Raw genomic sequence first — 23,230 nt, forward strand, 5'->3', positions numbered from 1 at the left:
ACCGCTGCTGTCCCAACCCCAATGGCCTCCTTAGGAATCCTGTAACCAATATAGCACCCGCTCCTTGCACTGTCATCGTTCATGTGAGGCGACAGTGCCGACACCAGCACGTACAGCAACAAGATTTCCTGCCACCAACACACAATCTTCTTTGTTCCACCCTCTGTGCTTACTTTCTGTCACCAACCAAGCTGAGCTGGTGGACGACAGTTATGACCTGTCTCATTCAGACTTGGATTACAATTCTCCAGCTCCCCAGTCCTCCTTATCTCCAGATGAGGCTGTCTTCCCCTCATCATCTTCTCCACCTGCAGATGACCTGAAGGAATTTCAGGACCTATTCAAACAGGTTGCTTAGTCCCAGGATATTGCGTTGCTGGAGGTATAAGAGAAACAGCACAAGTTGCTCAAAATCTTCTAACTGGCAATGTCCTCTAAAATACCCCTCCTGATTGAGGCTATCATGGAGTCATCAGAAGCATTATGGCAAATGCCAGCCTCCATTCCTCCCACCAATCATAGAGCAGACAAGAAATATTTTGTCCCAGCCAAGGGCATGGATTTTCTTATTTTTCATCTCCAGCCCAACCCATTGGTTATGGATTTGGTCCACCACAGATCAAGACAGTCACAAGTAAAATCCATGTCTCGAGATAAGGCGCACAAGCAGTTAGACATTTTTGGCAGGAAAGTCTACTCCCCTGCCACTTTTCAGTTTTGCATATCGAACTACACAGCTCTCCTCGTGAATTACGACCATGTGAATTCTACTAGACTACAGGAACTTCTACAAAATCTTCCTGAGCAAAAGAGGCCCAAGCTACAATCTGTAATGCTGAGCCAGCCAATAGCATGGATGATGCTTCAAGCATCCATGGATGTGGCCAACATGGTAACCAGGGCTACGACGACAGCAATAGTCATGCACTGTGCATCATGGTTACAATCATCTGGCATCCCGCGGGAGTTACAGATGAAGGAGGAAGATATCCCGTTTGACAGAAATCAACTTTTTGCATCTAAAACAGATGAAGTCCTTCATTCATTGAAGGACTCCCATACGATGCTCTGCGCCTTCAGCATATACACACTTCCCACACCACCTAACAAGAGATGCAGGTACACCTATCAGAGACTGAGGGATACCTCCTACCAGAGACAACAGCAGAGACCATACAATAACAGACCTAAACAATGGTCCAACAGAAGAAGGGTGCAACACAGCCAATCATCCACCAATCAATCTATGACCACTAAGTAGCAAATTTGAAGGGAGCCATTCCCAGGTGCCTTCACCATGGGGCTGAAGCCCTGTTCCTGGATGGCTCTTGCCCAGGGGTCGAAGCCCTTTCTCTCTCGTACCCACTGCTGGTTGCAGCCCCGTTACCATGAGGCCCAGGCGGCCTCTGCTTCTGCATTGAGCCTCCATCCTATCCTGCTTCCTTCCCCCACTTCAGCCCCACAGTTGGGGAAGGGGAAGCATCCAGGGCTTCAGTGCTCAGGGCTTCAACCCTGCAGTTGTGGGGTGAGAGCTGCTGGTGGTCTGTGCCCCTTTTGCTGCCATGGGGCTCAGCCCCATTCCCAGGCAGCCCTCATCGCAGGGCTGAAGCCCTGTTCCTGTGCAGTCCTGGCTGTGGAACTCAGGCTGTGGAACTCAGCCTGACACTGGGCTCAGCCCTGACCCTATCCTGTTTTATCCCTCCTTCCACTGTGAGGTTGGAGTGCTGACCGTTCTCCCTACCCCCACTTCAGGGCTGAAGTCCTAAGCACTGGAGGTTCCCCTTCCCCCCACTGTGGGGATGAAGTTCTAAGTGCTGGCAGCATCCCCCTTTGGGCTAAATCCCTGAGGGTATGTCTACACTACCCCGCTAATCGAACTAGGTAGTTCAAACTAGGCTTCCTGGAATGAGGAGTAACGGTAGTTCGAACTAGGAAGCCTAGTTCGAACTACCTAGTTCGTGCCCTGTGTAGCCGCGCTGCACGGGGTTTGAACGAGCGGGGTTTTAAAAATGGCGGCACCCCGCTTATGCAAATGAAGCCCGGGAAATTCAAATCCCATGCTTCATTTGCAAGTGCGGTATGCCTACATTACCCTCCTAGTTCGAACTAGGAGGGTAGTATAGACATACCCTGAGAGCCCGCAGCCCCCCACTTTGGTGTACCATATTGGGCATAGGGAAATACAGTCATCCTACTCTCCACACAGCCTCCTATTGGCATACTTTTCCATCACCCAGACCCATCAAGGGTGATCACAACTGATGCATCATTAATAGGCCGAGGTGCCCTCTGCAGACAGTCCATTCTGGCACTCAGGGCCATCCTCAATGTGTACGTATGTTTCCTTCCCCTCATTCGGGCAGAACCATATGTGTCCGCATGGACAACACACCCTGTAAAAACCTATATGTTTTACATCAACTTACTTGCAACAGCATCCAACCACAAGTGCCACCAGTTCTGTTCCTGAGTGGGCCAAAGCAAGTGATCGGAGGGGGATGCCTTCACCATACTCTGGACTGCTCCTCTCCTGTATGTTTTCCACTGACTCCCCTGCACTCCAGAGTGATCAATAAGATTTGCACAGACTGAGAAACAGTTATCCTGATAGTACCCTATTGGCCAAGACAAACACGGTTTCCCTATCTGCACCATCTATTGATTGTTCAACCAATCCCTCTCCCCGTCTAATTCCAGTTGCTGACCCAAAATTGAGGGAACATTCACCATCCAAGCCTGCAGGCTTTCAGGCTCACTGGATGGCTTCTTCATGGTTCTGACCTGCTCCCAGAAAGTGAGGCACATTCTCTTTAATAGCCGATGCTTTTCCACGAGATGCACCTACCAAAATAAATGGAGGCTTTTTCAGGACTGGTGCTACAAATGCCAATTGTAACTAAATAATACTCTAACCCTCACCATGCTTGAATACCTGAAGGAACTCAGTGATACAGGTCTCTTCATTAGTTCCATTTGAATCCACCTTTTGGCTGTCACCATCTTCCACGACCCAGTGGATGACTTATTGCTGTGTGCACCTCCCATCACTAAGTGCTTTCTTTTGTGGATGATACAACACCCAAACTTATGTCCTCCCATACCACCTTGGGATTTAAACTATGTGCTTAGCACATTGACAAGACCACCTTTCTGACCTCTGTCTACTGTTTCTCCCCAATATCTAGTCATGAAAGTAGCCTTTATAGTAAGTGATAACCTCCACCAGGAGAGCGGGTGAAATCGCAGCCTTGGTGGTGGACCTGTCTTACAATGTTTTTACTAAGAACAAAATCATCCTCAGACTTCATCCAAAATTCCTCCTGAAGGTCATATCTGATTTCCATATTAATGAGCCCATTTATTTACCTACTTATTATCCTAAACCTCACAGTTCCTCCAGGGAGATGATGTTACACACCCTGGATGCTAGACGGGCCCTTGCATTCTACATTGATAGAACCAAGGAATTCAGAAAATCAAATTGACTTTTTATCTCTATGTCCGGTTCCCACAAGGGAATAGATGTCTCCACAAAGCATTTATTTATGTGGATTTCCAATTGCATATACACCTCCTCCTGTCTTCAGGGGAAGAAACCACTGCAGAGGGTTTTTCACTTCACTTGTGAGATGGCTACATCAACTGCCTTCCTACATAATGTACCCCTCATTGATATTTGTAGAGCAGCGACATGCTCTTCACATCATACGTTGGCACAACACTATGTTCTGCAGCAAGGACCCATTCCTACCACTTCTTTAGCCGATGCTGTCCTTACCTCTTCTCAAAATTGACTTCAAAACCCACCATAGCAAATGGCAGTTACGGTTAGTGAATCACCTGAATGGAGTACCCACCGAGGCACCACTGGAAGGAGAAGAAGTTACTCATCCTGTGCAGTAACAATAGTTCTTCGAGATGTGTGTCCCTGTGGGTGCTCCACTACCCTTCCTTCCTCCCCACAACTTATAGGATTTCCGGTAAAAAATGAATGGAAGGGAACCTGTGTTGCACGTGCAACCAATGGACGAAAACAGTGAGAGGCGATGACTGTGCATGCACAACAAAGAAAAGCAAAGCTAGGCAAAAATCTAAGATAGGTGTCGGTGTGTCCTCGCACCAACAGAATGGAGCACCTACAAGGACACACATCTTGAAAAACCACCGTTAGTGCACAGCGTGAGCAACTTCTTCTTACTTGGTCTTCTTTTCCTTGTCCTCAGTTGGCTCCTTCTTTCTAATCAGATTTTTTTCTCTCACTAAGGCGCCAAACTCCCTCTCATTCTCTCTCTTTTTTTCTCTATACCTAAAGTCTCCCTTTTTCTGCTGGAGAATGTCAAGTTTTTTCTTTTCTGGACTAACTCTCTTTTCCCTAAAATCTTCATTTCATCCATGCTCTCTCTATTTCACTACTACACATCATCTCTGCTCTAGGCACTGTATTTTGGTGACAGCACCATATTCCCATATTCCTCACGGTAGCCTTAAACAATATTATTTATGCTCTAAGTGCTGGAACTGGGGGTCTGGTAAAATCCTCTGGCCAGTGGTTTCTAGCATATATAGGGTTTGCAGTTTGGTGTAATGGCTCTCAGCACCATACAAATTGCTCATGTATCTCTACTTCCTCCTAAACCTGTTGAATCATGTAGAGTGCAAGTTGGACCTCCCTGGTCCGGCATCCTCAGGACCTGGCTAGTCCCAGATCAGGGAGTTTTCTGGTCAATGCCAGCTCCTCTGCTGCTGGCCTCTGCATTTTCCCAGGGGACTGCCAGCCTCCTGGCCACTGCCTCCCTTTCCCAGGTTCCCCTTACAATTGTCGACTCCCCCCCCCCCTTGCTAGCCTAAATCAGTGAACTCTGCTTCTGGTCCCAGCTGGGCTCCTTGCCTTCAGGCTGCTGAACCAGCTCCTTTCCTGGCTCTGGCGAGGCTCCTGGCTGCTGGCCCCCTGCCATCAGCCCAGCTTCACTCCTGGCCACTGCCCTGGCTCCCGACCACCAGCCTCCAGCCCCGCTGCTGCCAGCCCGCCAGCCCAGCTCTGCTGCTGGCTGCTAGCCCAGCTCTGCTCCCAGCCACCAGCCTCTCTTCTGCCTGACTCCCAGCTGGCCCCTAGTCCCAGAGAGTCCCAGACCTAAGAGACTGACCTGTTTACATTTCCACTCTGTCATATTATCTTAGAATGATGTGCTCAATGATTTAATATTGGAGGACTTGCTACTTTTCAGTTACTTTTCATCTTGGGCAAAACTTTCAGAGGCATGCAGGGAAAAATAATAATTCTTGCTGTGACTTCATTCACTTTGGAGTTACACCTGGGATAGTTTTGGCCCATCATGACTAGGGTCCACCAACTTAAATCTATAAGATCAGATCCTCAATTGGTGTAAATCAGTATAGTTTTATAGAAGTCAACAGTGCTATGCCAAATTTACATCACCTGAAAATCTGACCCATACTATTTCCAAATTGGTGTGTTCCACGGATACTCCCTAGTGCAGAGATCAAGCACTGGTGACCCCAGATTGTACCTCCAAATGCTCACATACAGGATATATGAATTCTAAACACATCTGAGGGCAGACTTTGGCTCCTATGTGTATTATCACAATACATTCACTTTTAGCATAACCCAAATTCATATTGCTTGCACATGTCCCTTATTACCTCCATTGAGTTACCACATGCCCTTTATTTCTTTCTTCCTTCCTCAAACCTTAGGCTATATAACTCAAGATGAATCATCGATACAAAGACATTTAAAAAAAAAGGGATACCAGAAGCTAATTCAATAAATTTGCTGGATAAAGCTAACAGGTTCTTCTTTCTGACAGGAGAAATATGGAACTGGTTTCTTTTGAACAGGTAATCTAATAAGTAATGTCACAAAATATTTGGTAACACATCAGAATGCACTTATTGAAAAGAAAGCACGTTATTTAAATGGAGCAGGTCGCATGCCTACAGTAGGGATACGTTTGCTATTTCTTAAAAATGTTCAGTAATGTGGAAAGCATCATTTAATTAACTGGTGATAGCACATTTATACACAGATATATCTGTTAAACTCACACTCCCAGAGAACCAAAAAACAGGCACAGTAACACTCCTTGCCAACATTTTTTTCTCATTTCAAATATAAGAAGAAAGAGAGAACTTTGCAGGGAATGTGTGCTCTATCTTATGCTAGTAACTTAAGGCTTCCGCACTCCTGCAATACAGAAGTTATTTCGTTCACCAGCACACTGCATACATTGTACAAGCCCCATGTCCATTCCACACAACTGTCTTTCTTTTAAGGGATTTATTTTCATATTTTAAGATTTGCTTTAATTTTCTTACTTGTAAAATAGGTTGTCGCCTGGTAAAGTACAGCAAGGGAAGTTATGCATTTATATGCTGTCTGAACAGGGGGGAAAGTGTGATTGTGAGCAAACAATATATCCCATTGTTGGCTCTTTATTTTTTATCATTAATAGTAATAAAAAGATAACAATGGTAAAGGGAAATGTGCACTGATAAACAAAGGATGCCAGAGTTTTAATGATTAACAAATCTAATACTCTATGTCACTGCAAAGTGACCGTAAAGTTACCCTAAAGGGAGAAGTTGAAGATTCCCCTGACAGATTCATATGTTTATAGGGGCCAGTGTGATCATCTAATCTGACCTGACATGATCATTCTTGGGTGATATATGCTGCTCTGTGTCACCCACCTTCCCCCATTTCCCTGCCAGAGTGGAAGGGAAGGGACTAGTCTGAGTGCATAGCACTTCACCCGCCCATCAGTCAGAACAGTGAACCCTTTAGGTAATGTCTACACAGCCACTAAACACCCACAGCTGGCCTGGGTCAGCTGCCTCAGGCTTGTGAGGCTCGAACTATGGGGCTGTTTAATTGTGGTCTCAGGCTCAGAGTAGAACTGGGTTCTAGGATGCACCCCCCCGGTGAGATCCCAGGCTCCAGCTAGAGTCCAAATGTCTGCACAGCGCCTTACAGGCTTGCAAGGCCTTATCCCTGCAAGCCCAAGTCAGCTAACTAGAGCTAACCATGGCTGTGTGATAGGTCTCTTACTCCAGCATACACGTTTCCTATGACATTGCTGCAGTCAGAGAACCTTACAGCTGCTCTGAGTTACACTGGGGAAGGGGAGACATTTAGCCACCAACTTGATCTGGATCTGGGTAGTGGCTTACAGTCTTTCCTCAGCTTCACTGAACATAAACTCAACACATAAACACTGATCTTTCATGCAGCAAAGTCAATCCCAGTATCATCACAAGAAAATTGACTGATAGGAATAGATGGACAGCAGGTATTGCTTTAAAATGTGTGTTTTATTGGACACTTGGGTAGGATTTCTAACACTATGTGAGGACAAATAACATGCTTGCAATTGTAGAGTTCATTTGCAGGAGCAGTTACCTTAGTTGGTGCAATTTCTTATGTAAATCACCAATTAAATTTTAATAAAGGAATAACAGCTAATCTCTCTCTCATCAACCAACCAACCAGTCAACCAACCAACCAACCAAGGAAATAAACTCTGACAGGCCCTAGAGACTCCAACAAACTCTTTAAACAGTCTGAACTCTCTTTTCTTCTGTTTAAAATAAGTAGTGAGTTGTAACTCTTGTTAAATTGAGCATCATCTCAAGAGAATTTCAGGCTCTCCATCCAAACTACAATGATTCAAGTATGGTTATTATCTGATCTTAATTCAAATCATATGAGCCTTCACAGTTTTTGCCATACTTATGATTTTCATTTCAATCTGGCAATACATTCATCAAGTTATGGGCAGATCCCACTTGCGTAAAAGAACAGTTTTTTGAACTGTGTAGTTTACAAGGGTATCAAAGTCTAAAACACATTTTAAATCCTTTTTTAATTGGAATGCTCAAAACTTACTGTATCAATAATAAAAAGTCAACAAGCTATTAACTCTCTTTGGACACTACAAAATAAGGTTGAATCTAATATGGTTGATTTCTTACCACCCAATTTTGCGAAGTCGAAGGTTCGTGTCCTGATTGTGGGAAAGACTCAAATATAGTCCAAAGTAGCATTAAGTAGCTCCCATTAGGGAGTGAGGCACTATGGGCAGCTTTGCATTCTGAGCTATGCTCATGGTGCCTGTTAGGTCCAAAATTGTCTTTGTGACTCATAAATGAGTATAATAAGTGAAGACAGAGTTAGAAAAATTATCCTAAAATGTCACCCATGGAGACTGAAAGAGCTATAAATTTCTATGATATGAACACCTAGAATACTTGCATGGCTATATATGTACCAGTAGGCTTGCAGTGGTATCAGACAGAGAAATGCCATCTTTGCAATGATGGCTGTTTTAAAATTAAATTATGTCACTCATGACTTTTAAGAGTTCGTCTGAAGGAATGAGCATAGGTGGTTCCTGGAGGTCCTGCCTTCTAATGCTAGCTCTGGCAGGGATTCATTTTATGTGTATAATATTTTGTCCCAATGTCTCTGTATTTCAAGTGGAGGATAATAAGTTACCTGCCTTTGTCCAAAGGGTGTTGTACAGGTTAATTAGTGAGCCCACTAGTTTGGACATTGAAAGTGCTGTATAAAAATGCTTTGTAATATTAGTTCCTGACTTGATAATAACATTCATAGAAATACCAATGTGAGGGCATAGATAATTGCATAGGGCACTTCAAACACCAGGAGCTGAGAAAGGGAGTTGTAAGAGAAACCTCTGCCCTATCCAGAGCTCTCCAAAGACGTCTGTGTTTATGGGCACATGTAAAAAATCCTCAGCATTTTTCTAGACCTGCTTATGCCATCTCTACAGATATGTACAGTATTTTCAATAAATCTCCCTCATGTGGTAAATATGTATAAAAAGCATTTTCGGTGTATTGTATAGTCACAATCTATTCCATAGGTTTTCCTATTATTCCTGTTTAGCGCTTTTCTTTCCGTGTCTCTTGGTCTTTTGAGTCTTTGGCATCCTTCATATTTTGTGTTCTTCTTGTGGTTTGTTCTGCCCAGTGCCCTTTTCAATACTCCCATGAGTCCTGTTACTTTTGATTGTTGTTATATGAATTGGTTTGTATTCCTACACTCTCATTTGTTCCCATTTTAGTATGCTTATACTGCTGTTCCAATGGAATCAGGGTAATACAGTTTTATTATTTATCGTTTTGGATGTGCCTATTAGTGACTTATTTTAAGAAGAGCCTAATCCATCTATGTTGTATTCCTTTGTGCCGATGCTTTAATAACATTATTTAAAAATGTATTATGATAACTGCTATACGACGCACATTTAGCATGTATATACCGTACTTACAAAACTCACACAAGATGCAGTATATTTAGACTCGGTAGTATATAAACATTTAAACACACAAAAAAGTTACTTTAAACTAGAGATGGCACCAAGCCAAACATCTGGAACTGAACACCAACAGACTTTGGAGGAGATCTAATATGACCATTGCAGCTTGGACTAATGTTCTAAACTTAGCCTTTGCTCTCTGGAACTTGAAATTTTTAGAGTCAAGTAAGCGCTAAAATTAATAGAAGTAGTGTGTATAAAAATTAATAGAAGTTGCATGTATAAATCCCCTTGTCATCTGTAAAAATCTCAAGCTAGAAGTTTTGTAGAGATATGACTGAATCCCAGGGAGAGAGAAAAAAATTGAAGGAGGTCTTTACATTACACAACAGTGACGTTTAGACTCCTATTCTCTTTTTTTCAGTCAGAAGATGATGACTGCAAAGAAAGACCTTGAGACCAGTATGAGGAAGAAGACTTCAAAAAGTATACTCTACAATGGGTTAATGCCCAATAAGAATAAAGTGCTGAAGAAGTACTTTAAAAGTTAGTCTGATGACAAAAATCATGCTGAATCACAAAGCCACTCACAGATGTTCAAAAGGATTTTAATTAAATTTGGCTAAAATAGTTTTTCTCAAGCTAAAAATTGGCTTCAGAGTTATGTTATAAAACCTGTCAGTTGAAAACTGGAAAGTCATGCCTTAACCATGGCTAAATTTAAAAGATGCTGTAGGCTATTAATGTCGGGAACTATCTCAGAACTGACAGGCAATACTTATTTTCATTTTGTGTGTAAATGGGGCTGGGGAGAAGGATGAGTTATGCAGAGAGCCTGAGTCTGCTCCTTTTATTTCTTTGAAGTCAGTGGGAATTAAGATGCAGGACAATGTAGCACTTTAAAGACTAACAAGATGGTTTATTAGATGATGAGCTTTCGTGGGCCAGACCCACTTCCTCAGATCAAATAGTGGAAGAAAGTAGTCACAACCATATATACCAAAGGATACAATTAAAAAAATGAACAAATATGAAAAGGACAAATCACATTGCAGAACAGAAGGGGGATGCGGGGGGGGGGGGGAGGAAGGAAGGTAAGTGTCTGTGAATTGATGATATTAAAGGTAGGGAGAGTGGGATGTTTGTGAGTTAATGGTATTACAGGTGATAATTGGGGAAACTGTCTTGGTAATGGGTGAGATAGTTCAAATTCTTGTTAAGTCCTTGTTGGCAAGTGTCGAATTTTAACATGAATGACAGTTCAGAGGATTCCCTTTCAAGTGCAGATGTAAAAGGTCTTTGTAGCAGAATGCAGGTGGCTAAGTCATTTAGAGAGTGTCCTTTCTGGTTAAAGTGGCAAGAAACTGTTTTCTCTTTGTGATCTTGTCTGATATCTGTTTTGTGGGCATTAATCCTTTGGCGAAGTGTCTGAGATGTTTGTCTAATGTACATAGCAGACGGACACTTTCGGCACATGATAGCATAGATTATATTTCTGGATGCGCAGGAATATGTGTTCTTGATCTTATAACTCACTTGGTTAGGTCCAATAATGGTATCAGCAGAATGAATATGTGGACAAAGCTGGCAACGGGGTTTGTTGCAAGGGAAGGTACCAGGGTTGGTATTAGTGTGGTATGTCCTGTGGTGGTTGGTAAGAATCATCTTGAGGTTAGGTGGTTGTCTATAGGACACTATGGGTCTGTCTCCCAGAGCCTCTTTGAGTATGGTATCCTGTTCCAATATAGGCTGTAGTTTATTGATAATGTGTTGGACAGGTTTAAGTTGGGGGTTGTAGGTGATGACAAGTGGTGTTCTATTGTTGGTTTTCTTGGGTCTGTCTTGAAGTAGATGGTTTCTAGGTATTCGTCTGGCTCTTTCAATTTGCTTTTTTATTTCTCTGAGAGTTCTCTGCAACTACAGAGAGGGACAAGCATGTCTCTCTCTCTCTCCAAGACACCATTCTTCATTTTCTGTAAGTAGGGTAAAGTTTAGGCAGTTTCGTTAGGTTTTATTGTTTTAAGGATTGGGTATGGGATCTGAGATCTGGCACTGTGTAAAAGATGTTTTGGCTTTTCTTTGTAACTAAGTTCTAGGCCCATGGAGTTTCTCCATGAGTATATTTTGTTACCTCCCTATCTAGTCATTATGGTTGCAACAGGAATATTGTTGTAATAATAAAAGTTCTTTCTTTTCTTTTTATTAACCTGGCAGTGGTTAATTGTGTGCCTTGATTTTTATTTTAGGGGGAAGATTTCCCAAATGATCTTTCCCCTGATTTCTTTATCAACATTTGGGTGGTGGCAGCGGAAGTTTTATTCCCAAGATCTAGGTTTTTAAGATCTTGGGGGGAAGTTTTATACCAAAGCCTGGTAGATAAGGTTTTGGGGTACACTTGCTGGCCCCCACTTCTGCATTTATCATGCCAGAGTGGGGAAGGAGCCATGACATGGGAATTAAGAGTACAAGATATGACCAACAAAACCACTGTCTCCTGCTGTGCTGGGTCATTATTTATTTATTACTTATTTATTATTATGGACTTGATGGCCCCTCAAGGTCCCTTCCATTTCTAGTATTCTATGATTCTATTATTTTTATCATCAGAGCACCTAAAAGCCGCAGTCATGGGCATGCAGGCAGAGTGACTAGGCACGGGCTTATCAAAGTAAAAACATCATTAACACTGAGTTAAGGTTGCCCAGTTATGTGTCAGGCCTTCTGGAGAGAGAGGCCAACCCTGAACCTCTAACGATCAAGAAATGAAAAACGAAGTTAACAAAAATGTAAACCTCAGAAAAGCAGGAAAAATGTTACCCGTGCAATGCAATCATATTGGAAGCCATAGAAGTGTACAAATCTGCTGGAAGAACCAGGTCATATTTTTAAAAAACTGATTTGGACTACTAATGCTAACCATCTCCACCAAAAGGCAAAACAAATGTCAAAGCAATCTGCATTAACATGTGGATTGTAAAACAGTTGTGTTTTTAAAAAGTGACTCTCAGCCTTAAGGATACAGAGCTGCTATTCCACTGTAACAGTCTCTATAGTGGCTTTTGCTCATTCCATGTTCCCTCCAGGGAGCAAACTATTTGAAAGTGGGCAGGGAGGAAACAGATATATTTCCCCCCTCCCTTCTTAGCATGAACCAGCCTATTGACCAATGCTGGCACACCGAGAGGAGCGATCTGCACCATCCAAATGGGGAGAGTGCAGTGTGCTTTCCCCATCTATGTCTAAGCAGCTCCTAGATTTCTCCTGGGACATGTGACCAAGCACCATCATCTTCCCTGGGAGCATGGGGGAAACATGAGCATTAATTTGCCATTGTACTCTTACAGAAACAATTCTGGATGGAGAACTGGCTGCAGGATTTCCCACCTGCAAACACAAACACTGCATATGCTGTAGAAGACAGTCTTCATGAAAATGCCCAACGTGTCTGTCACCATGCAGAGTTGTTTCTCTATGCAAAGATGTAGTCTGGTGAAAAGAGAAAGCAAGAAAACCTGATTTAAGCAAATAATCACAGACAGTATAAGGAAAATTGTACCAACATCTTGGTGGTACATTAAGACCAAGTGATTCAGTTTAGATAAGAGGAGACTAAGGGGGGATATGAGAGAGGTCAATAAAATCATGACATGTGTGGGAAAAGTGAATAAGGAAAAATTATTTACTTATTCCTACAATATAAGAACTAGGGGTCACCAAATAAAATTAATAGGCCGCTGGTTTAAAACAAACAAAAGGAAGTTTTTCTTCACTCAGCACTCGGTCAACCTCTGGAACTCCTTGCCAGAGGATGTGGTGAAGGCTAAGACTTTAAAAGGGTTTAAAAAAGAGCTAGACAGATTCATGGAGGTTAGGTCCATCAGTGGCTAAGAATAAGAGATCCTCCGGAAAAGGGCTTTATTCCGGAGGATCGCGCCAGTCTAGACGCTTTTTTTCCGGCTTTTCCCCAAGCCGGAAAAAAAGTGGCGGACATGTTTATTTAAATCCGCGGGGGATATTTAAATCCCCCGCGGATTTCCCTATCCTGACTTACCTGATTTGCATGGCTTTTCCGGAAATTGTGGCCAGTGTAGACGTAGCCAGGAAGTCTGTGATAAAATACAGGTTTATCCCACGCTGCCATTTTCCTTGAGTGTACTATGTAACACTAGTAGACTTACCTGGCACTACCCAGGTCCTTCAGGACAGAGGTTTGGGGGTAGTGCAGGAGGGTAGGGACTGGGGGGGAAGGGTCTTCTCTGCCCCCCCAGTACCTTCCTCGCCTGCCTGGTATCTGTTCTCCTCCCCCCGCAAGCCACGCTCCTGTCCACCTGGGGCCATGTCTCTCCCCCTCAGGCCATCCCTCCAGCCTGCCTGGACCCTGTTCTCTTGCCCCCCCCAGCATCCCTCCCAATTCATCCAGGGCCTGTCCTTTCCCCCCAGTCTCCCTCCCCTGCCACCAGATGCTTGTTCTCCTCCCATTTGGGTGCTATGGCCAAGGGCTGGGAGGGGGAGGGAAGGGTTTGGAGTATGGGGGACTACTTGCTGGTGTGCTGGCAGGCAAGTAGCCCCCAACCTTGCTGGCCACTCCCTTGGTAGTACAGCTGTCCCCAGTGCACACTCTGCAGGATAGCTTTTCCCTGTGGGCTTCCCCCAGTGGCTACTCTCCTATCATGTCCCACCAAACAGCAGCCCCTCCATTTGTGTCATGTGGAAAACTGTCCTTTTCCTGGGATTTCTGGTTGTCCTGGCACAACCAAACCCTGACCTTGGTTTAAGGTAGGAGAAAAGGAAGCTACATACCAAATTTGGTTGCCTTAGGAGGAGTTCTTGAACAAACAGAGAGACAGGCAGACACACACTACCATGTATATAGAGAGATAATGATCATATACTACTGATTGGGACTGGGGAGAAGACAGACTGGCAAATTCTAAACTGTTAGCTGAACACTGGCATAAGTACATTTTGGATGGTAACTCATTCATGGCTCAGAGATCTCATATTAACAACACTTGTTACATGCACGAGTGAAAAGGTCAGAGTAATTTCCTACCAGTTATAGTCAAGGAAAATTGATTCATGCTAGTAAAATCCAGTGATTATTTTTATGTATATACATTTATTTTGAAATCTACTGTTTTAATTGTGAATTTTCATTATAGAGAATATTGTCTAAATATTTCTAGAAGTCGAGTGGCAGAGAAAGCTATTATATTCTCTCTGTGCCTTGAAAGTATTTTTCCCCCTTATTTTGAATACCTGATCTTCCTTTCCATGGGAAGAACCCACACAGAATATCCTCTGTGAAAAATCAACATGCTGATTCAGTCTATGTGCGGAGTAGTAGGTTATAGTTTAGCCAGCTAAAGTAATATACTACAGGCTACTCAACTTTGGAAGCCCTGGAGGCCACAATGACACTCATAGCACTTTCTGAGGGCCACAACTTAAGTGTGGTTACATATACATGTAAATATATTTGCAAATATATGCAAATAGTTTCTTTCACACTGACGGGCATGATTACAAAGTTTAAGACAAGACTGCACAACGCACAGGCCCCATTTAAGACAGTTCTGCTGATATTAATAACATGCAATATTCACCCAATTTCCACCCATATGACAGCACTTTTAATGAGCAATGACAGTCCAGGAATTTAACTACTAAAACGCATATCGACAGAAAGATTATTGTATTGACTACTTTTTTGTTTTGGCTTCCACCCCCAGGCTGTGTTGAGCCCCGCGTAAATCCAAACCGCACCGCAGGCTGCAAACAAACGGACTGCGGGCTGCATGCAGCTCATGGGCTGTGTGTTGAGTAGCCCTTATATACTCTGTATAAGAGAACAAAAAAGAAAGAGAAAAACAGGAAAAAAGTGTTGGCTTAGTGACATATTTTCTTTTCTCTACATTCCAGTTTTTGAAATAATTTATTACAATAATCAGCTGTACTTTTTAGTGTTATTTTAATACACTCAGTACTTGAAAAGGTACGTCTACGCAGCATGCTTATTTTGAAATAAGCTATTCTGGAAGACTTATTCCAAAATCAGAGGCATAGCGAGGGGGGGCGGAGGAAGGGCAGTTGCCCCTGGGAGCAGAGCGCACAGCCCCATGCATTGCAGCAAGCCAGAAGCGCCTGGCAGGCCATGTGCTCCCTGTGCAAACTGCAATCAAATCTCCGATGCAGCCAGGGCAGGTAGCGGGAGCAGCCACTTTAAAGCTAGGATTACCTGTCCTGTACCTCCGGTGCTTGGCTCTGCGGGAGGAGGATTTGGTTGGGGGGCGGTCTGGGGGTACCTGGCTTTGAGGGAGGGGTGGGTGCATTGGGATGGGGGATAATGGGGGTGCCTGGCTCTGGGCGAGGGATGGGTGCATTGGGATGGGGAGGGCTGGGGGTGCCTGACTCTGGGGGAGGGGTCGGTGCATTCGGATAGAGTGGTGAGCTGGGGTGTGCCTGGCTCTGGGGGAGGGGTGGTGCATTGGGTTAGAGTGATGGGCAGGGGGTGCTTGGCTCTGGGGGAGGGGTGGGTTCATTGGGGGTACTTATAATTTTTTTTAAATGGTACTTTATTAAAAAAAACTTAAAAAACTATAAATAGTCTAGTAGCACTTTAAAGACTAACAAAACATGTGGATGGTAACATGAACTTTTGTGGGCAAAACCCACTTCCGCCCATGAAAGCTCATGATGCCATCTACATGTTCTGTTAGTCTTTAAAGTGACACTAGACTATTTGTTGTTTTTTAAGTTTTTCCTGTTACAGACTAACTTGGCTACCCCTCTGAAGCTTATAAAAAAGGGTTGAGAAACACTGCTCTGTACCATTCCTTTTGGCCTCTGTGTTTCCTTTCTCCTTTGGTGAGTTGAGCAGGCAGGAGTTTTGGTAAAAATATATCAGACATGTGCACACAGTGCTCACTCTACCTCAGCTGGTGCTGGATAATCAGAGTCTCAATGCTAAAGGTGTTGGCATTACTGAAGTAATAGTCACCGACGTTTTGGTGTGGATTTTCCAGAGAAAATGCTGGTGTTTTCTATAGGTCACCCACATCTCCCAGTCATAGCAGAGACTTGGGATTAACGTGGCTTTCTCAACTAAAAGTCTTATACATGTTCAGATTTTGTGATTTGTGAACACCTAGAGAGGCAGTCTGCTCTGAATCTTGATATCTATGGCTTCAGTTGAATGGCTTGTGTGAAATTGTGGAAGAGCAGCTCAGAGAGACCTCTCTCCTTTACTTAAGGATAGAATCTCATGGGAGCCTGAAGGAAAAAGTCCTTGTGACAGACAGAAAGCAACACTTGCAATGTAACCTCAGCCTTAGGCTACTTATTGCTTCAAGTGCCTTCAAGAAAATGAGGGTGATTCTCGTGTTGTGTGTTAGTTTTATTTAAAAGTTTTTCTGAGTGTTATTTTAACAGATAAATTAATCTCTTACATTCATAACTATGATGTAGTTTATCGCTGTGCAATAGTATGAAAAGCAACTAGGTTAACTAGGTACGGGTAAGTCTACACTACAGAGTTAGTTCGAACTAACTTTCATAGGCGCTACACTGGCGCTCCGCTAGGTCGAACTTAATTCGAACTAGCGGAGTGCTTAGTTCGAACTAGGTAAACCTCATTTTACGAGGCTTAAGCCTAGTTTGAACTAGCTAGTTCGAATTAAGGGCTGTGTAGCCCCTTAATTCGAACTAGTGGGAGGCTAGCCCTCCCCAGGTTTCCCTGGTGGCCGCTCTGGCCAACACCAGGGAAACTCTATTGCCCCCCTCCCGGCCCCGGACCCCTTAAAGGGGCACGGGCTGGTTACAGTGCCCGTGCCAGGTGCAAGCCTGCCAGCACCCAGCCAGCAGACCCTGCACCTGGCACGGCTCGAGCCAGCCACCCGATGCCCCCCAGCTCTCCCCCTCTTCCCGGGACCAGGCTGGCGGCTCCCGGGAGCTTGCCCGGGACCGCAAGAGGCGGGCACCCACCTGGGCTAGTGCGGACATTGTGGACCTCGTCCACGATCTCCGCACTAGGCACAGGAAAGTGGCCATCTAGGGCAGGAGAGCTGCCAGCCTGGCCACCCAGGAGCAGGTGTGCATGAAAATCAAGGGGGTCCACTGAGACCCCCGACCCTGAGCCCTGAGCTTACAATGGCCGTCGTGGGTCAGACCAAAGGTCCATCTAGCCCAGTAGCCTGTCTGCCGACAGTGGCCAATCCTAGGGACCTTGGAGGGGATGGACCGAAGACAGTGACCAAGCCATTTGTCTCGTGCCATCCCTCTCCAGCCTTCCACAAACCTTGGGCAGGAACACCACTCCTACCCCCTGGCTAATAGCACTCCATGCACCCAACCTCCATGACTTGATCTCACTTCCCTTTCAACTCTGTTCTAGTTCTAGCCTTCACAGCCTCCTGCAGCAAGGAGTTCCACAGGTTGACTCTTTGCTTTGTGAAGAACAACTTTCTGTTAGTAGTTTGAAGCCTGCTACCCATTCCTTTCCTTTGGTGTCCTCTAGTCCTTCTTTATGGGAACTAATGAAGAACTTTTCTGTATGCACCCTCTCCACCCAACTCCTGCTTTTAGAGACCTCTATCCTGTCCCCCCTCCGTCTCCTCTTTTCTAAGCTGAAAAGTCCCAGTCTCTTTAGCCTCTCTTCATATGGGACCTGTTCCCAACCCCTCATCATTGTAGTTGCCCTCCCCTCTCCCAGCCTCTCTCTTCCCCCTCCCACCTCCTTTTCCCAGTCTCCCCCAGTTTTGTGCAATAAAGACAGATTCCATTTTTTAACACAATTGTCCTTTATTTTGTACATCAAGAAAGGGGGCTAGGGAAGGGTAAGTGGAAGGAGGTGAGGGAGGAATGGGGTACGAGCCCCCGATGGGGAGGACTGGGCTGGCTCTGCGGGCTTCTGGGTGTGGAAGCTCTCCTGCAGCCCCCCAATTGCCCCCTCTCCTCAGATGGCAGCCTGCGGCAAGTGCAGCGGGGCTGATGGCCGAGTGCTGTGATGTGCCCAGTGTGGGTACTCCAGGCACTCCAAGCCAGGACTGCTTTGCAAGCAGGGCACCCCTGAGAACTGTCTGTCCGGGGTGGGGGTCGGGACCCTTTAAGCGCAGCCCTCGGCTAGCCTGAGATAGCATCGCCACGCTCTAAGTCCTCCTCTGATGCCCTGCCGGCACTGCTTCTGGCCATCGGGTCCACTTAATGTGGACATGCTAGTTCGAATTATCAAAACGCTAATTCGAACTAGTTTTTAGTTCTAGACGCGTTAGTTCGAATTAGCTTAGTTCGAAGTTAGTTCGTATTAGCGCTGTAGTGTAGACATACCCTAAGTAACTAGGCAGTTAGGAAGCATTACAGATTGCTTACAATAACTCTGATAAGCTCAAAATCTTTTTACATTTAATTAATGAAAGCAACGAGTTATTCATGTGCTGTAACAGTGGTTTTAAATGCTTGATTGAAATATAATGATGAAATATTTAGGTTGTATAACATTTATTTTTCTCGTGTTTTATAAAACTTACATATTTTAAGCATTTGACTTTTTTTATGTAAAAGACGTGAACCTAATGAGAACAGGATACAAATAAATTAAAGAGAAAAAATTATTTAATAGAATGTAAACCACAAAAACAATCATTTTTATTTCTCTGTACTTAGTAAAATAAGTAATTCATTAAACAATACATATCCTAAGTGGTGGATTATTTACAGTGGCATAGTGAGGGTGGGGGGGGCAATTTAGACCCTCTCCATTCCCCCTGTCATGCCTTGTCTCACCTGCTCCTTCTCCACACCGGCTGGAGCTGCCTCCTCCTGGCCCCCAGCCTGACCCTCCTTCATCTCTGCAGGTAGATTAGTGCATGTGGGGGCCCAGCCTGAAACTGGAGGGGGCGGGGGAAGACACAGTACAAACTCCCCCCCTTCCTCCCTGGTTCGGGCTCAGCTGTGAGCCAGGTTTGGGGCTGCCGTGGCAGTGGCGGGGGAAGAGGGTGTGCAAAGTTTGCCTTTGCCCCCGAGTGCATAACACCCTCACTATGCCTCTGTCCAAAGCAGTCTATTTTGAAATAAAATGTCTACACTGCAGGGAAGCCTCAAAATTAGGCTGAGGCAGGCTTCCCTAATGTAGACGTGCTATCTCGAGTTAGAGCCCCAAAAGGCACTGGGGAAGAATATATTAGAATGGCCCTGGTGAGGGGCTATTTCAAAATAGCAGCAGTGGAGAATCTATACATGTCTTACTTTGAAATAGCTATTTCAGAAGAGGAGTTATTCCTCGTGGAATGATGTTTACAGAAATCAGAATAAGCCACCCGTTATTTTGTTGTTGTTTCAATATAATGGAATTGTTGTGTAGATGCTTGCATTGTTATTTTGGAATAATGCTAGTTATTCTGAAATATCAGTGCAGTGTAGACACATCCATACAATTACTGAAAAGGTTAAAACAATGGGCTCAGTTATGATCAGTCCAACACCAAGAAAAAATCTGGAATAAATCCTCTATATTCCATCAAAACTTGCAATGATTTCAGTGAAGACAGGATTTCTCACATTAACTTCAAATCAACTGAGTTTTTCTGAATTTTACACAGGTATAATTGAAATTAGAATCTGTCCAAGAAAATGTGCAATGCATTGTCATATAAAGTCCACAGTACTGGAGTATATATATACATTGCACATAAATTGCAATGTGTGTGTGCTTTAGAACAGACAATGGATAAATAGCAGCAGAGGAAACCGTGTCTAGGTAAATGTCAAAATGTTTAAATACCACTACTGGAAAGGTAACAAAGGTTCAGTTGTGCATTCTTGCAGTCGGGCCAGTCAGGATACAAGCAGGAAAGCAGACACCTTGATAACTCTATATATTTATCTGTTGTATTACATTATATGCTACCTTTGAATATCTGTTTATAGACACACAGAGAAAATGTTAGGGCCTTGCACAATAGCATCCAAATGGCTTCCTTCCTTTATGTGCTAGGTTATATCAATAATAATGATTACAAATAGTGGTATTATGTATAATGATGTCATTTGAATTTGAATAGTCTTTGGGGTATTAATCTGTATTAATCTGAGCTCTGTGAGTTAAAGTCTGAACATTATGTCAATTACTTTAATGGCATAATTCGCGTAATATTGTGCCTTTAGGCACAGCCCTGAGCAAAGGTTTTATGTAGCCTACACTATCCCCAGGAATAGCCCTTGCAGGCATTAAATACCCTTCAGAAATACCCCCTGAGGTTCAGTTTCCTCCCATCTTCCCCCTTGTGAATTGAGCAAACAATTATGACACTTTTTGTGCTAGCTCAGCTGACTGAGTAGTGAACTAGGGATAGAATGGAGGATCCCACACACTCTGCTCACCAATTCTTACAGAGTACAGTAGCTTACCCTGAATCATGGGGCTGGTAGTCCGAATGAGGAGTGGTGGTAGAGATTCTTACCCTCAGGCACTAGGGAATAATTCAAGTCACAATGAGCCCATAAACCACAAATGATAATTTCACAATAACTTTGAAATTAGCTTTCACAATTAAGTTTTATCCACTAAATTAATGGTTGAGGGTTAAAGCTTGTTCTGAGGAGTGCAGTCTGGATCTAGACCCAAACTTTCCCCAAATTCAGACTGTGTATTTTGTAGGGCTGGATTGGGGTTCTGATTCGGGCTTATCTAATGTAGATGTCTTCAAGTCAACTGGTCCCACAACATTAAAGTGGAGGTATGCATTGTGAGAGATAATTTGGCAGCATTGTATGTAAAATAATAAAATTCTATTGTGTATCATGGCTGACACACATTCTAATCTTAGGAAAGCAAGCACCAACCAGTTCCTAAGACAAAAAGCAAACAGACATCTCAAGCAGGTGTCAGTAAAATCAAATGGACTATCACTTGTTTAAGTGGGGGAAAATGGTGACAAATTTACATTTTTGTAAAGGACTATCTAGAGGTTCCCATCCCTATAGACTGGCTATCTCCTGAATCCCAATGGGAGAAGATTCTTAAAGGAGAAGAAAAACTAAAAATAGGGAACAGATGCCCAAATAATCTCTCCCAGAATGTCTACTCATGGCATCAGCAATAATTGAAGGACAAAGGGATCATCATTAGTCTGGGGAGAGATGCCATCTGAAAGGAATTCAGACTACTATTCTGCGCTTTGAATTCACTTAACTTGTTAAGTTAGGCGTTTGTTGTGTTTTATCTTTTATTTCTTTGTAAGCAATTCTGACTTTTATGCCTCTTTACATGTAGTCACTGAGGCAATGTCTACACTGCCATTTTTTTTGGCAGAAGATATGCAAATTGTGCTCTCATTTGCATATCTTCTGCTGATCCTTTTTGTGGAAGAGGTTTGACGCTAAAAAGCCCCATGTAGACAGAGCCATTTGTTGGAAAAAAAATCCCTTTTTCACAAGAGAGGGTAAGTTTAGAAGATAGGATACACAAAGAACAAGTTAAAAATCACTTAGGAAAGTTAGATGTCAGCAAGTCACCAGGTCCTGATGAAATGCATCCCAGGATACTCAAGGAGCTGATAGAGGAGGTATCTGAGCCTTTAGCTATGATCTTTGAAAAATCATGGCAGACAGGGGAGATTCCAGAAGACTGGAAAAGGGCAAATATTGTACCCATCTATAAAAAGGGGAATAAGAACAACCCAGGAAACTACAGACCAGTCAGTTTAACGTCTGTCCCAGGGAAGATAATGGAGCAGGTAATTAAGGAAATCATATGCAAACACTTGGAAGGTAATAAAGTGATAGGGAATAGTCAGCATGGGTTTATGAAGAACAAGTCATGCCAAACTAATCTGATAGCTTTCTTTGATAAGATAACGAGCCTTGTGGATAAGGGAGAAGCGGTAGATGTCATATACCTAGACTTTAGTAAGGCATTTGATACGGTCTCGCATGATATTCTTATTGATAAACTAGGCAAATATAACTTAGATAGGGCCATGATAAGGTGGGTGCATAATTGGCTGGATAACCGTAGTCAGAGAGTTGTTGTTAACGGTTCTAAATCCTGCTGGAAAGGGATAGCAAGTGGAGTTCCTCAAGGGTCTGTTTTGGGACCCGTACTGTTCAATATCTTCATCAATGATGTAGATATTGGGATAGAGAGTACGCTTATTAAGTTTGCAGATGATACCAAACTGGGTGGGGTTGCAACTTCTTTGGAAGATAGGGACATAATTCAAAATGACCTTAGAAAGTTAGAGAAATGGTCAGAGGTAAACAGGATGAGGTTTAATAAAGAGAAATGCAAAGTGCTCCACTTAGGAAGGAACAATCAGTTCCATACATACAAGATGGGAAGCGACTGTCTAGGAAGGAGCATGGCGGAAAGGGATCTAGGGGTCATAGTGGACCACAAGTTGAATATGAGTCAACAGTGTGATGCTGTTGCAAAAAAAGCAAATATGATTCTAGGTTGTATCAACAGGTGTGTTGTAAGCAAAACTCGTGAAGTCATTCTGCCACTCTACTCTGCACTAGTTAGGCCTCAGCTGGAGTACTGTGTCCAGTTCTGGGCGCCACATTTCAAGAAAGATGTGGAGAAATTGGAAAGGGTACAGAGAAGAGCGACAAGAATGATTAAAGGTTTAGAGAACATGACCTATGAAGCCAGGCTTCATGAACTGGGCTTGTTTAGTTTGGAAAAAAGAAGATTAAGGGGGGACATGATAGCGGTTTTCAAATATCTAAAAGGGTGTCACAAGGAGGAAGGTGAAAATTTGTTCCTCTTGGTTTCTGAGGACAGGACAAGGAGTAATGGGCTTAAAGTGCAGCAGGGGAGGTTTAGATTGGACATTAGGAAAAAATTCCTAACTGTCAGGGTGGTCAAATATTGGAATAAATTGCCAAGGGAGGTGGTGGAATCTCCCTCTCTGGAGATATTTAAGAAC

Source organism: Pelodiscus sinensis, chromosome 8 (assembly GCF_052426305.1).
Source record: "Pelodiscus sinensis isolate ZL-2025 chromosome 8, ASM5242630v1, whole genome shotgun sequence".
Classification (NCBI taxonomy): Eukaryota; Metazoa; Chordata; order Testudines; family Trionychidae; genus Pelodiscus; species Pelodiscus sinensis.